The sequence below is a fragment of the Hesperophylax consimilis genome, chromosome 25, assembly GCF_061612785.1.
Source record: "Hesperophylax consimilis isolate HC1 chromosome 25, BYU_Hcon_1.0, whole genome shotgun sequence".
NCBI classification, from domain to species: domain Eukaryota; kingdom Metazoa; phylum Arthropoda; class Insecta; order Trichoptera; family Limnephilidae; genus Hesperophylax; species Hesperophylax consimilis.
Genome location: NC_142860.1, coordinates 15,565,684 through 15,576,177, shown reverse-complemented (window position 1 = coordinate 15,576,177; position 10,494 = coordinate 15,565,684). Strand labels below are relative to the sequence as shown.

General features: G+C 35.7%; 1 long non-coding RNA gene across 1 annotated transcript; it reads left to right on the top strand.

Annotated features, from left to right (window-relative positions):
• Nucleotides 1–387: 387 nt before the first annotated feature.
• LOC149411574 (uncharacterized) lies at nt 388–1,878 on the top strand. Its single transcript, XR_016304816.1, has 3 exons — nt 388–444; nt 762–983; nt 1,076–1,878. It is a non-coding gene; the product is annotated as an uncharacterized LOC149411574 (long non-coding RNA).
• The last annotated feature ends 8,616 nt before the right edge of the window (nt 1,879–10,494 follow it).

Sequence of the window (10,494 nt, the reverse complement as noted above, 5' to 3'; positions counted from 1 at the left end):
AAAGTTGCTTTCTTTACGTTGAAGTTATGTCTTTTAATTCTCAACATAAAACATCATGTTTATGGGCGGTTTTATGTGTCGAATGCAATAAAATGTCAGAACGTAAAGACCAGCAGTATTTTATTATTTCCAACTGCTGTTGCAACGTAATACCATATTTAGGTGTGATTTGTTTTGAGGTTTCAACGCAAAGAGTATTTTCATGCATATGGTGTTATTTTCACCTTTGCACGATGCATTTACCGAATTGATTAATGTTTTTTGAATGTGTATAACCAGTAGAGTCACGTGGGGTAACCGTACGCGGAGTGTAAGTGTTCGCAGTGATGTTTCCGACAAGATTGTGCCTGTCAAGCGCCCGCGCGTTCCTTAATTCAGTAGCCTTCTGGATCGCGCCGAAGCAGGACATGTGTACAGTGGATGCTGATTTGTCAATAAAAACTGGTAGGTAAATTACTTTTTTTCGTGCTTTTCTTAAATTTTTCACATCTGTTACCGATGTGTGCTATTGTGTAACCAGCTGTGTCAGAGTGACGTGGTCTATGGTAATTTTTAGTAAAATATTGTTAGTTAGACGGGTGCAAAGTGATAATTCTAATAAAGATAACCACTAATCTGATTTTTAAAGTTTATTGAATTTTGGTGTGATGGGGTAAGTGTGCTGGGGTAAGCGTTCGCAGTTGGACGAGTGCGAACACTTACCCCGATAGATAAAATTGATTTTATAGCATAATATTTCAACTCTCGTTATTTTTTTACAGTGAAATATGCCACGTGTGTACGTGAGAAAGCACCCGGAGAGGTCAGTTTGCACTCAAGAGCAAAAAAAAACTGCAAAAAGGCTTATGAAAGAGGGGAAGAGTCAGCGGGCTGCTGCAGATATTGTTGGGATCAGTGAAGCCACTCTGCGTAAGCGCCTAAAACTAAAATTAATAGCAACTTCAACGGGGAGATATCGTCCGACATTTACACCAGATAAAGAGGTAGATTTTTAGATAAATAGATACTCAATTTATCGTGCAGATATCATTTTTTTGTGAAACTATTGATCTAATAATTATTCATTTATTTTCAGGCCGAAATCGTTGATTATTGTAAAATAACTGACAAAATGTTCTACGGCCTGACTATGCAGACAATGAGAAAAAATGTTTACGAGTATGCTGAAATCAACAAGATCGAGAACAGATTTGACAACATTACAAAAACGACTGGCAAGGATTGGGTGTATGGATTTCGAAAACGTAACCCTGTTTTAGCTTTAAGACAGACTCCTCCCACAAGTATTGCGAGAGCTATTGGGTTTAACGTTGTTCAAGTTCGGCGGTTTTACGCAAACTGATAAATGCTTGCAAGTTTGAAATAATTATCTCAAGTCCCTATAAAAATAAACTTCAGCAGAAGCAGACAGATGCAGATGCAAAAATCGTTGGAAAACCAATATTTAAAACCATGGAAATCGGACGACCACCTCTTTTCAAGAAAGTCACACCACAAAGAATCACCACAAAGCATAAGGCGGGAGATTCCAGCGTGCATAACTTTTTAAAGAGCGCAAAAAAACAGGCTTCTAAGGACTATTTTTGCCCACAATGCAAGGAGAAATATCGAGATCCACCAACAGAAGATTGGATAGAATGTATTGTGTGTAAAGCATGGTGGCATGAGAATTGCACAGACTACGATAAGGGGCAATTTAAGTGTGATAATTGCAATGGGGAGTAACTCTTTGCGGTGCGAACACTTACCCTACGGTATGCGTATACTTACCCCGCACACGGGGTAAGTGTGCGCAATCGACATGCATGTAAACTTTTTTATATAACTGTTTGATTTATGAACCATATGAGGTTTTTATGGTTGTTTGAGATGCCTTAATAATCGATCATATTAATAAACAAAAGAATTGAGTAAAATACCTAAAGCTTTTTAATACAAAAATCCCAATGTAAAAATTGCGCACGGTTACCCCACGTGACTCTACATTATGCTCAGCAAAGCAAAATAATAAAACACTCTTTCATATTGTATTGATGCACGTTTTGTGAAAACCTTTAGAGGTCTGTTGTGTTTATATTTTGTTTGAGTTTTTACGATGTATTTTGTTTGAGTTTTTACAGTGTATTTAGTTTCTTGCATATATTATTTTTTAATGAAATTTTATTTTTATTATTTATTTTTCATGTTTCAAAACTGTCATTAAAATTGTACCACCTACATTTAAAAGCCCTCTGTTTAAGCTGGTGAAAACAGCAAGAGTCCATTAATATTGCCATGTCGCGGTTGTCGGCAACCGTTGTGATAAAATGTAAAACTGCTTTTTTATTATAATATACATCACTCTCACTGATATTCTCCAGAAAACAATCAAAAACTAATGTGATGAAAAATCGCCGTAATTGGAAAATGCTTTCATTCTACGGTCACTCCTTATTTATATACTCCTTGAGTAGATACACGGTGTCCGGAAACTAGTGGAACATTCTGGAAATTGCTAAAACTTCATCATCTACATAGACGCAGTGATTCCCAACGGGGGTGTTTGTAATATCCAGGGGGGCAGTGGTGATTTTGAGGGTTAAAAAATCATTTCGAGGCTTGTATACGCTTGCTTAAAAGACAATGAGCAGCCTATAATAACAGTATTGTGGTCAGATTTTGTTTGTACCCTAAAAATTTTCGGATTCCATTTTCTCGAAAACGAAGGCTCAAATGAAAACAAGTTGAACCACAAAATCGACTCAAAATTAAATTTAGTTTTTCCAGTCTTCTACTTGTACCACTAGTTTTTGGATACTATGTATTAAAATAATATTTTTTATTGAATATTATACAAGATTTCCGGGGGCTAAAGTGCACTACGGGAGGTGATTCGGCGTGATTATACAAGCAAAAAAGTGGGTGTGTCAAGCCTACGCAAGACAGAAGTGAAACTTCTAGTATTCCTCTCTCTCTATTTTCATTTCATCATCTCTATTTTCTCTCTTAGGTTAGTTTGAAAATTAGAGGTTAAATAATTCAACGACGAAGCATGGATTTGCTTTTTCTAATATTTTCTTATAGATGAATGACGTTCGATTAATGTATAGTTCCAAAAATTTTCAATTTATTCACAAGTATACAATATTACATAAATAACAATATTACAATTAAAAATTACAAAGAAATTACAATGACAATTTACCAATCATGTGCCATTTTCATTGTCAATTTCATGAATATCATTTCCTAATGTCGTGATAATTGGGTTATGGTAACTAAAGTGCGAGATATATACATGAGCACTTAAATCCTTAATGAATCGTGCAAAAACTGCATCGATTGTTGTCCCGTGTCGGGAGAGAACGTTCGTGAGCGGCTCCCCCACCTCAACAAGCGCATATGGTGAGAGAGGGACAGTGAACGGTGAGCGGTGGTGGGGGTACCCGCATTTTCGTGTCGATCCTGACTCGGTTTTACTCCGTCCCCGAATTACGCGCCTAAAGAAGTTTCACTTCAAAACAAGCAAAAAAAATTAACAACTTTTTTGAAATTACAACGTTTTAAGGTAAAGCAGGGTCAATCGATCGTTTTACAGGAACCGGGTAGCGTGTCGTGGCACCCGGATTGGGACACTCGGGTGCTGATAATCTGTGGACGTTCGCCTCACCACACCGGCACACGGCACCCGGCACCCGGCACCCGGCACCCGGCACCCGGCACCCGGCACCCGGCACCTGGCACCCGGCACCCGGCACCCGGCACCCGGCATCCGGCACCCGGCACCCGGCACCCGGGTCGTTAGAATAGATCGCGATACTAGGGTACTGACATACTATGTGCGTTTGCCTCACCACACCGCCAACCATCCGGTTTGCGATAGTTGGTCGCGAGACCCGAGAGCTGGCGAAAAAATAGCACAAAAAAAATATTTTCGAAAAAAAGATTTTAGCCTTTTTTACTTCTACCATCACGTAAAATTACCCCTAAAAGTTTGTGCATTTTCTGCCCGGACACCTTTTATAGCTCGGTACAATACTTCTTGTCAAAATAATATGTCTAACTCAGATAACAGTATTTTTAGTTTTGAATATTATTTAGTAGGTACGTTTTAGATCCGTATGAAAATCGTCAACTTGACTCAAGGTAAGTTTTTAGATTCTCACGGCCAAAAGCATTTTTGTTGTTTGTTTTTGGGGTGTTATGCCGTGTTGCGCTAACTCCTTCTTTAGCCGACGTTTCGGACAGCGTTGCAGTGTCCATCATCAGGGCAGATCCGGTAGATCCGAAGATGTGACTTGACTCAAGTTTTCATGTGTATTATTACATCAAGACAAATTTAAGAGTTGAATATGGGTACCGCCGCCTCGGGGACCATGTAATAGATAAAACCACACCTCTGCCGTAGATTCCCCGTAGGTGTTTTGCTACGTTTGGTGACTTGGCAAGGGTGCCGCGGTTCATGGGATGAGGTTTGATGATACCCATCTACTTCGTGGCGGTTTCTCCTTTCTACGATCGGTAGGATTCTCTCGATTCGCCTTGCCCCGTAATGAAAGGGATGATTCATACGTTCATCACTCTTAGACACACTGGCCCCCAGATTCCTACACATTACTCATAACATTTTCCTTCCAAGAACTTCTTCTCCTTCCTTTTCATAAAAATACTCATAATACCCACACAGTATCCCCAAAGGTGACATATAGACTGTATGGAGCTAATGTAAAAACAAAAACAAAAAATGTTTGATTTTAATTTTTATATAGTGATGAGGGTTATAAATAACTACGCTTACCAGTAGTGATTCATTGTTGTACCTTGTACCTATCCATGTTTGTTTGAGATATAGCACTTTTGCTAGACGTTCTTTCGAAGACATATAGTATTATACTACCAAACCAAGAAATGTATCTACTTCTCAAAACACCCGATTATTGACTTACGACAATTAGCTGCGGGAGTGCTGTGTCTGAAATAAAACTTGTAGGTACATATTCCGAAAACCCAACCAAAGACAATAATTTAGGTTAAAAGTATGCTTGTGTTAATATAACTCAACATATATTAACTGCACGCTCATAAAAATTCAATTAATTAGAACGTGAAATTCGCTTAACAGGCATGTGAATTAATATTAATCATTTTCAAGTAATCATATTACACTTAAAGGACGTGAATAATGTATAAACCGACGACATTTAATTAACATATTTACTAAATAACGACGCCAACTCCTCGTTTTCCTAAATTATTCAGATAAATACGTTGCGTGTTTTGCTAAATCCAGCCCAGTTGTCAATCACGGTTCACGTCGCAGGTAGCTAGTATTACGTTATCAAAGTATAACAAGTTTTTGAAAATAACAGCTAGACGAAAATTTGCGTCAACAGTTGAATATAATATTATTTTAAACTACATATATGAATATTATAACACAACGCAACGCTGTTAACCGTGGTGTTGTGGTAGCAGATTGGCGTCAAATAAATTAAGGAAAGTGTGATTGTTTATACTTTGTGAACAATATAATGCGTAATTCGGTAAGGTCTTTTGACTATGTTCCTTCCTACAAGATGTGTTTGTAGAATTTCTTCTCCAATATTTCATTAAGTAACGCCTATCGCGAAGCGATTCTGGCAATATGGCAAGGAAAATATATCCAACATTTATCTTTATAAGATAATCGGTAACATTGGTTGCGGTTCTCCAATGCTGGTATTTGGTAACATTATTAGAATTAGGAATGAAATGATTTATGAACCTAAAATGAATGGCAAAAGTAGTTTATGATACGATCGAGGGAACCAAATAATTGAGTCGTGTCATTTTAAGAGTCAGAATAACAGGTATGTATGAGACGGTATATGAATGAAATGAAGCAAGATGTGACAATATTGAGTTGTATGGTAGTTCGTCTTATCTGTAAAACACTTGCGGGGAATCGGCAGAATAGTTAGTTAGTTATTTAAATATATATTTTTAGTGTTCCCTTCAAAATCGGAGTTATTTCCAACGGTTTTAATCAACAGTTGACAATGGTCAATCATAGCAGCGTTGTCATTTAACGTGTCAACGCCTAGTACTAGACTAACTTACAGGTATTTAGATAAAATATATTGCTAAGCGCGTTTCATACAAATAATAACCATTATTCATCTACTTATTTCTAACATCACGCGATGGTTGAGTAGTGATACGCATCGATGCGATGACGGGATTTATAGGGTGGGTACATTCTTATCACGTCGGAAACGACAACATTGTCGAAATTCTGTGTTTTTCAAATTTCACAGTTAAATATTAAGGACTACTGTGAAAGTTTTATTATTATTTCAGTTCTGTGAAGCGACTGGACCATGTTAATATAATAACAGAACTTCAATGGAACTTTCACACAACTTGGAAATCAACTTTGAAAATTGATGAATTGTTCGAATTCTCTGAAACAACCCGTAAACGTTAACGTAAAAAAAACATAGATATTAAGACATGGTGCCCTTTATTATACCAAATACCCTTTTTTGGACAAACAACATATCACTTTTGGAATGGGTTGGAAATAAGCGACATGTATTAATATTTTATTTTCAGTAAATTAAATAATTGTTTCTGAAAGTTTATGTTATTTATAAGCATATTAGCCGTTTTTCCTTCAGAAGACTGGTCAAACTATACACAAACAAAACAACATTTTACTGTGACTCTGTCTGTAACTCCGGTTCAATGAACTTTCAAATCTTTTATCAGGAGATTTTTCAATGTGGATGAGTGTTTCAGGCGAATAATTATTGCTTGTAAAATAATTGTTACTTGTATTATAAGTCGCAAGTTGGATAAAATCATTTAAGCTCCTCCAAACCACTAAACTATAAAAATGACGATATGACGAGTAGTCAGTATTAATTCTTTACATCACAATCGCCATGCACCCATTGAGATGTATAGATAAAGTCAACATTGGCGTTCGTATGGGCCACCAACATCGGTTAATTGTCCGCTGCGAGATAATAATATGCACGCTGCGATAATGTACAAGTATTACTGGAAAAGATATCAATGTTATAAGAATCCATCAGTTAACAAGGTTTTACGATATTCTTATATCATCTTATATAGATTTGGGTGACATCGACAGCCGCCACACCCCTTACCTACTTCCCGAACGGGAATAATATTTTACACTGATTTTGCAAGGAATGTAAACTCTATATAATAGAAGTCGATGCATGCGCACGAATCTATCGACCACTAAGTTGACACGTGGCGGCTACATACTATTCTCGGTAGAAGCATTCAACAGTTGTAACAGATAGATTTGCATTTGATACTCACTATTCTCTCAAACGTAAGGGTTAAGAAGCCTTATTTTGATGGTTGGATTATCCATCCTTGCTATACATATATGTATCCTGCCCAACGGAGCCCCCCTTTTTTTTAACCTACAACAAAACTATTCTATATGGATCGTGATTGTACCTAATAAGGCTTCTAAGACAATTTTAGGGATCTCTTTTTCAAAAATATTCCAGAACCCTTTCTCTATTTAATTATTTGTAACGGCTCAGTACACTAGGCCTGAGCTTACCACTGATCAGATGATTGTTATGTAAATTGGATTTGGGTCTTCTTGAAAGAAGTCTACTTTTTATTTACATGCATAAATAATTGGCATTGGTATTGTTAGAGCTGTATGAGAGTTATATTAATCATCAAAATTACTTAATATATATCAAAATATAATTATTGAGTTCTGCAAGTACTTTTTGGTTTTTATTATTGTTCCAGCTATTTCGGCTTTCAAAGCCATTTTCAAACTGTCTTGAAAGCCGAAACAGCTGAAACAATAATAAAAACCAAAAAAATACTTGCAGAACTTAATAATAATATTATTTAATTTGATATCTATTAAAATAAAATAAAATTAAATGGAGTTCTACGAAGTAAACACAAACACAATATAATATATATAGATATATTTTTTTTAAATAAAAAATAACAAAAATTACTAATTTCGGTTTAGAGTCTGTCTGTAACTCTGGTTCAGTGAAATATAGAATTTGAATTTGCTTTGAATTTAAGTGTCATTTTCAAAATTGGATGAATAAATTTCTTGGGTATAATTTTTTTTAGTATTGGTTAAGTACTTAAATTACCTTCCCTAAATTATGTTGATAATATTTTAAGTGTGTATTTCTGCTGTTTAATTTCCTTGAGGCAAGCGCATTACAGCTAACATGCAATTAGGTATCGAACCTGTCTTTTTTAAATATACCGTATTTTTCACAGGTCTGCGCTAGTAAACAATATAATTTTAGTGGTTTGAAAATAACAGTAATATTTCGGTTGTACATGCGTAACATTCTAAAATACTTCCGCCGCTCTTGGCAACCCCCAGACGAAAGCATTCTAATAGAGCGATCACACGAGGACAGTTACTGTTTTGTCCCAGCTCCGGACCCACTGTCCTAGTGTAAACAGTAGTTTGGAAGACAAAACAATGAACCAAGATACTGTCCCAGAGAAAGAAGCGCAAGCTATCTCCGCAGGATAGTGTCAAACCCTTACCACCACGCCCGTCCGCGTTTTCCGCTTGTAAACCCGTTTTGACAAGAAAATAAGGCAATAGACAGTCGCTCCGCGTGTACGTATCTCGGCTCTTGGCACTCGGATCTTGTATTTTGGCTGAAACATTGTCTAAATGAAACACTACAGTACATCTGGGTATAAAAAACCGATAGAAAGACAATATTTCTACTCGCTCGTAAATTGCGTCGTCGTGTATCCATTTTGATAGCGTTCCGCGTTCAAATTACGGTATTATTATTATATTGAATTACTGATCACGCAGCAGGGACAGGACACTATTGTATTCTCACGTGTATTGTCCTCGTGTGATCCCGTTGTTGTTGTTGTTGGGCATAAAAATCGATATGTGTGACAGACCACACATGGTGAGCAATTTGCTGCAATAGGTCAAGCCATGATGCGTGAGGCGTAATCTGTCAGCCCCATTACGGTAAATGGAGTTACGCACACGAGTAACACTAGTGAGAAATTTTTAAATATGTATTAATTTTCGAATAGTTTCCGCGACTAGTATTTTGTCTTCGGGCGCCCTAAGAATAGTTGGTGAGTAGTTATTTATTATTAACTATGATAGTTGCCTTCCGAGCAGTTGATTGGTGTTTGATTTTTGGCCATGGCATTATTGAGTCTTAGCACTAATACAATAAGTAACACTAGTGAGAAATTTTTAAATATGTATTGATTTTCGAATAGTTTCTGCGACTAGTCTTTTGTCTTCGGGCGCCCTAAGAATAGTTGGTGAGTAGTTATTTATTATTAACTATGATAGTTTCCTTCCGAGCAGTTGATTGGTGTTTGATTTTTGGCCATGGCATTATTGAGTCTTAGCACTAATACAATAAGTAAAGATTCGCCAAATGTCTTAAATTCAACACAAAAAACTTAATTTAAATGTGCAAATGCTCGAATGAAGGCTTTTGAGAATTTGACTTCGAAAGCTGTCTGTAAAATTTATTTTTTGTCGAAAGCTTTGCGTGTTTTATTTACGGAGCGATTAGATCTGCATTCAGAATAAAATTCCCCCATTTTGTCACGTTTTGACAGATTCCTAATCTTACAGACTTTACCACAAAAAATAAAAAACGGAAAACCTCAAGAACACGAAGGCGAGAAATTCTTGTAAAATCAACATTATCGCATCATCGTGACGGCTCCTAATCAAACATCGCATGAAATAATAAAACGGTTTTCTGAATTTTGATAAATAAACGCTGTATTCATAATTGCTTCGAGTTTTAAAATTATTATCAAGTTTGTTAATTAGCTTTGCTAAAGCATTTGAGTTTTTTTCCGTAAAATTACAAAATTTTCAAAAGTTTTGTTTGTTGTTTTGTTTTTTGTTATTTGTTTTTGTTTTTTTTTTGTTTATTTTTTTTGATTTGTTTTTTGGTTTTTTTTTCTCATTTATAAAAAGCCTCAAAACAGCCAGCGAAGTTTGTCGGCAGGTAAATTTTACATTAATAAGTGCAATGAGAATGCATAAATACAACGATAAATTCAGATATAGAAAACAGGGACAGAAGAATATATAAATGATAACAATTATAAGTTTCTACATAATATGTAAATATATATTTTATTAAGATAATAGTTATAGGCCTTAGTTGTAAGTCTCTAGATAGATATAAGTCTCAGACGTAAGTCACTAGTTTTAAGTCAGTAGTTCTAGTGTTAACTATTTAAGAAATATATTTGTACAGTGCACTTGAGGTGATTTCTCACAAAAACGGCGATATATAAATTAACAAAAAATTATTATTATTTTTAATTCAAGGATATAAGATGCATATATAAGACAAACAACATACTCATAGACTTATACAAATAAATACTCATAGGCATATTATAAGTCACACAGACATACACAAATAAGTCAATTACAAAATAAAGATATACTATAACCAAGGATCATTATACAAAGTTTTC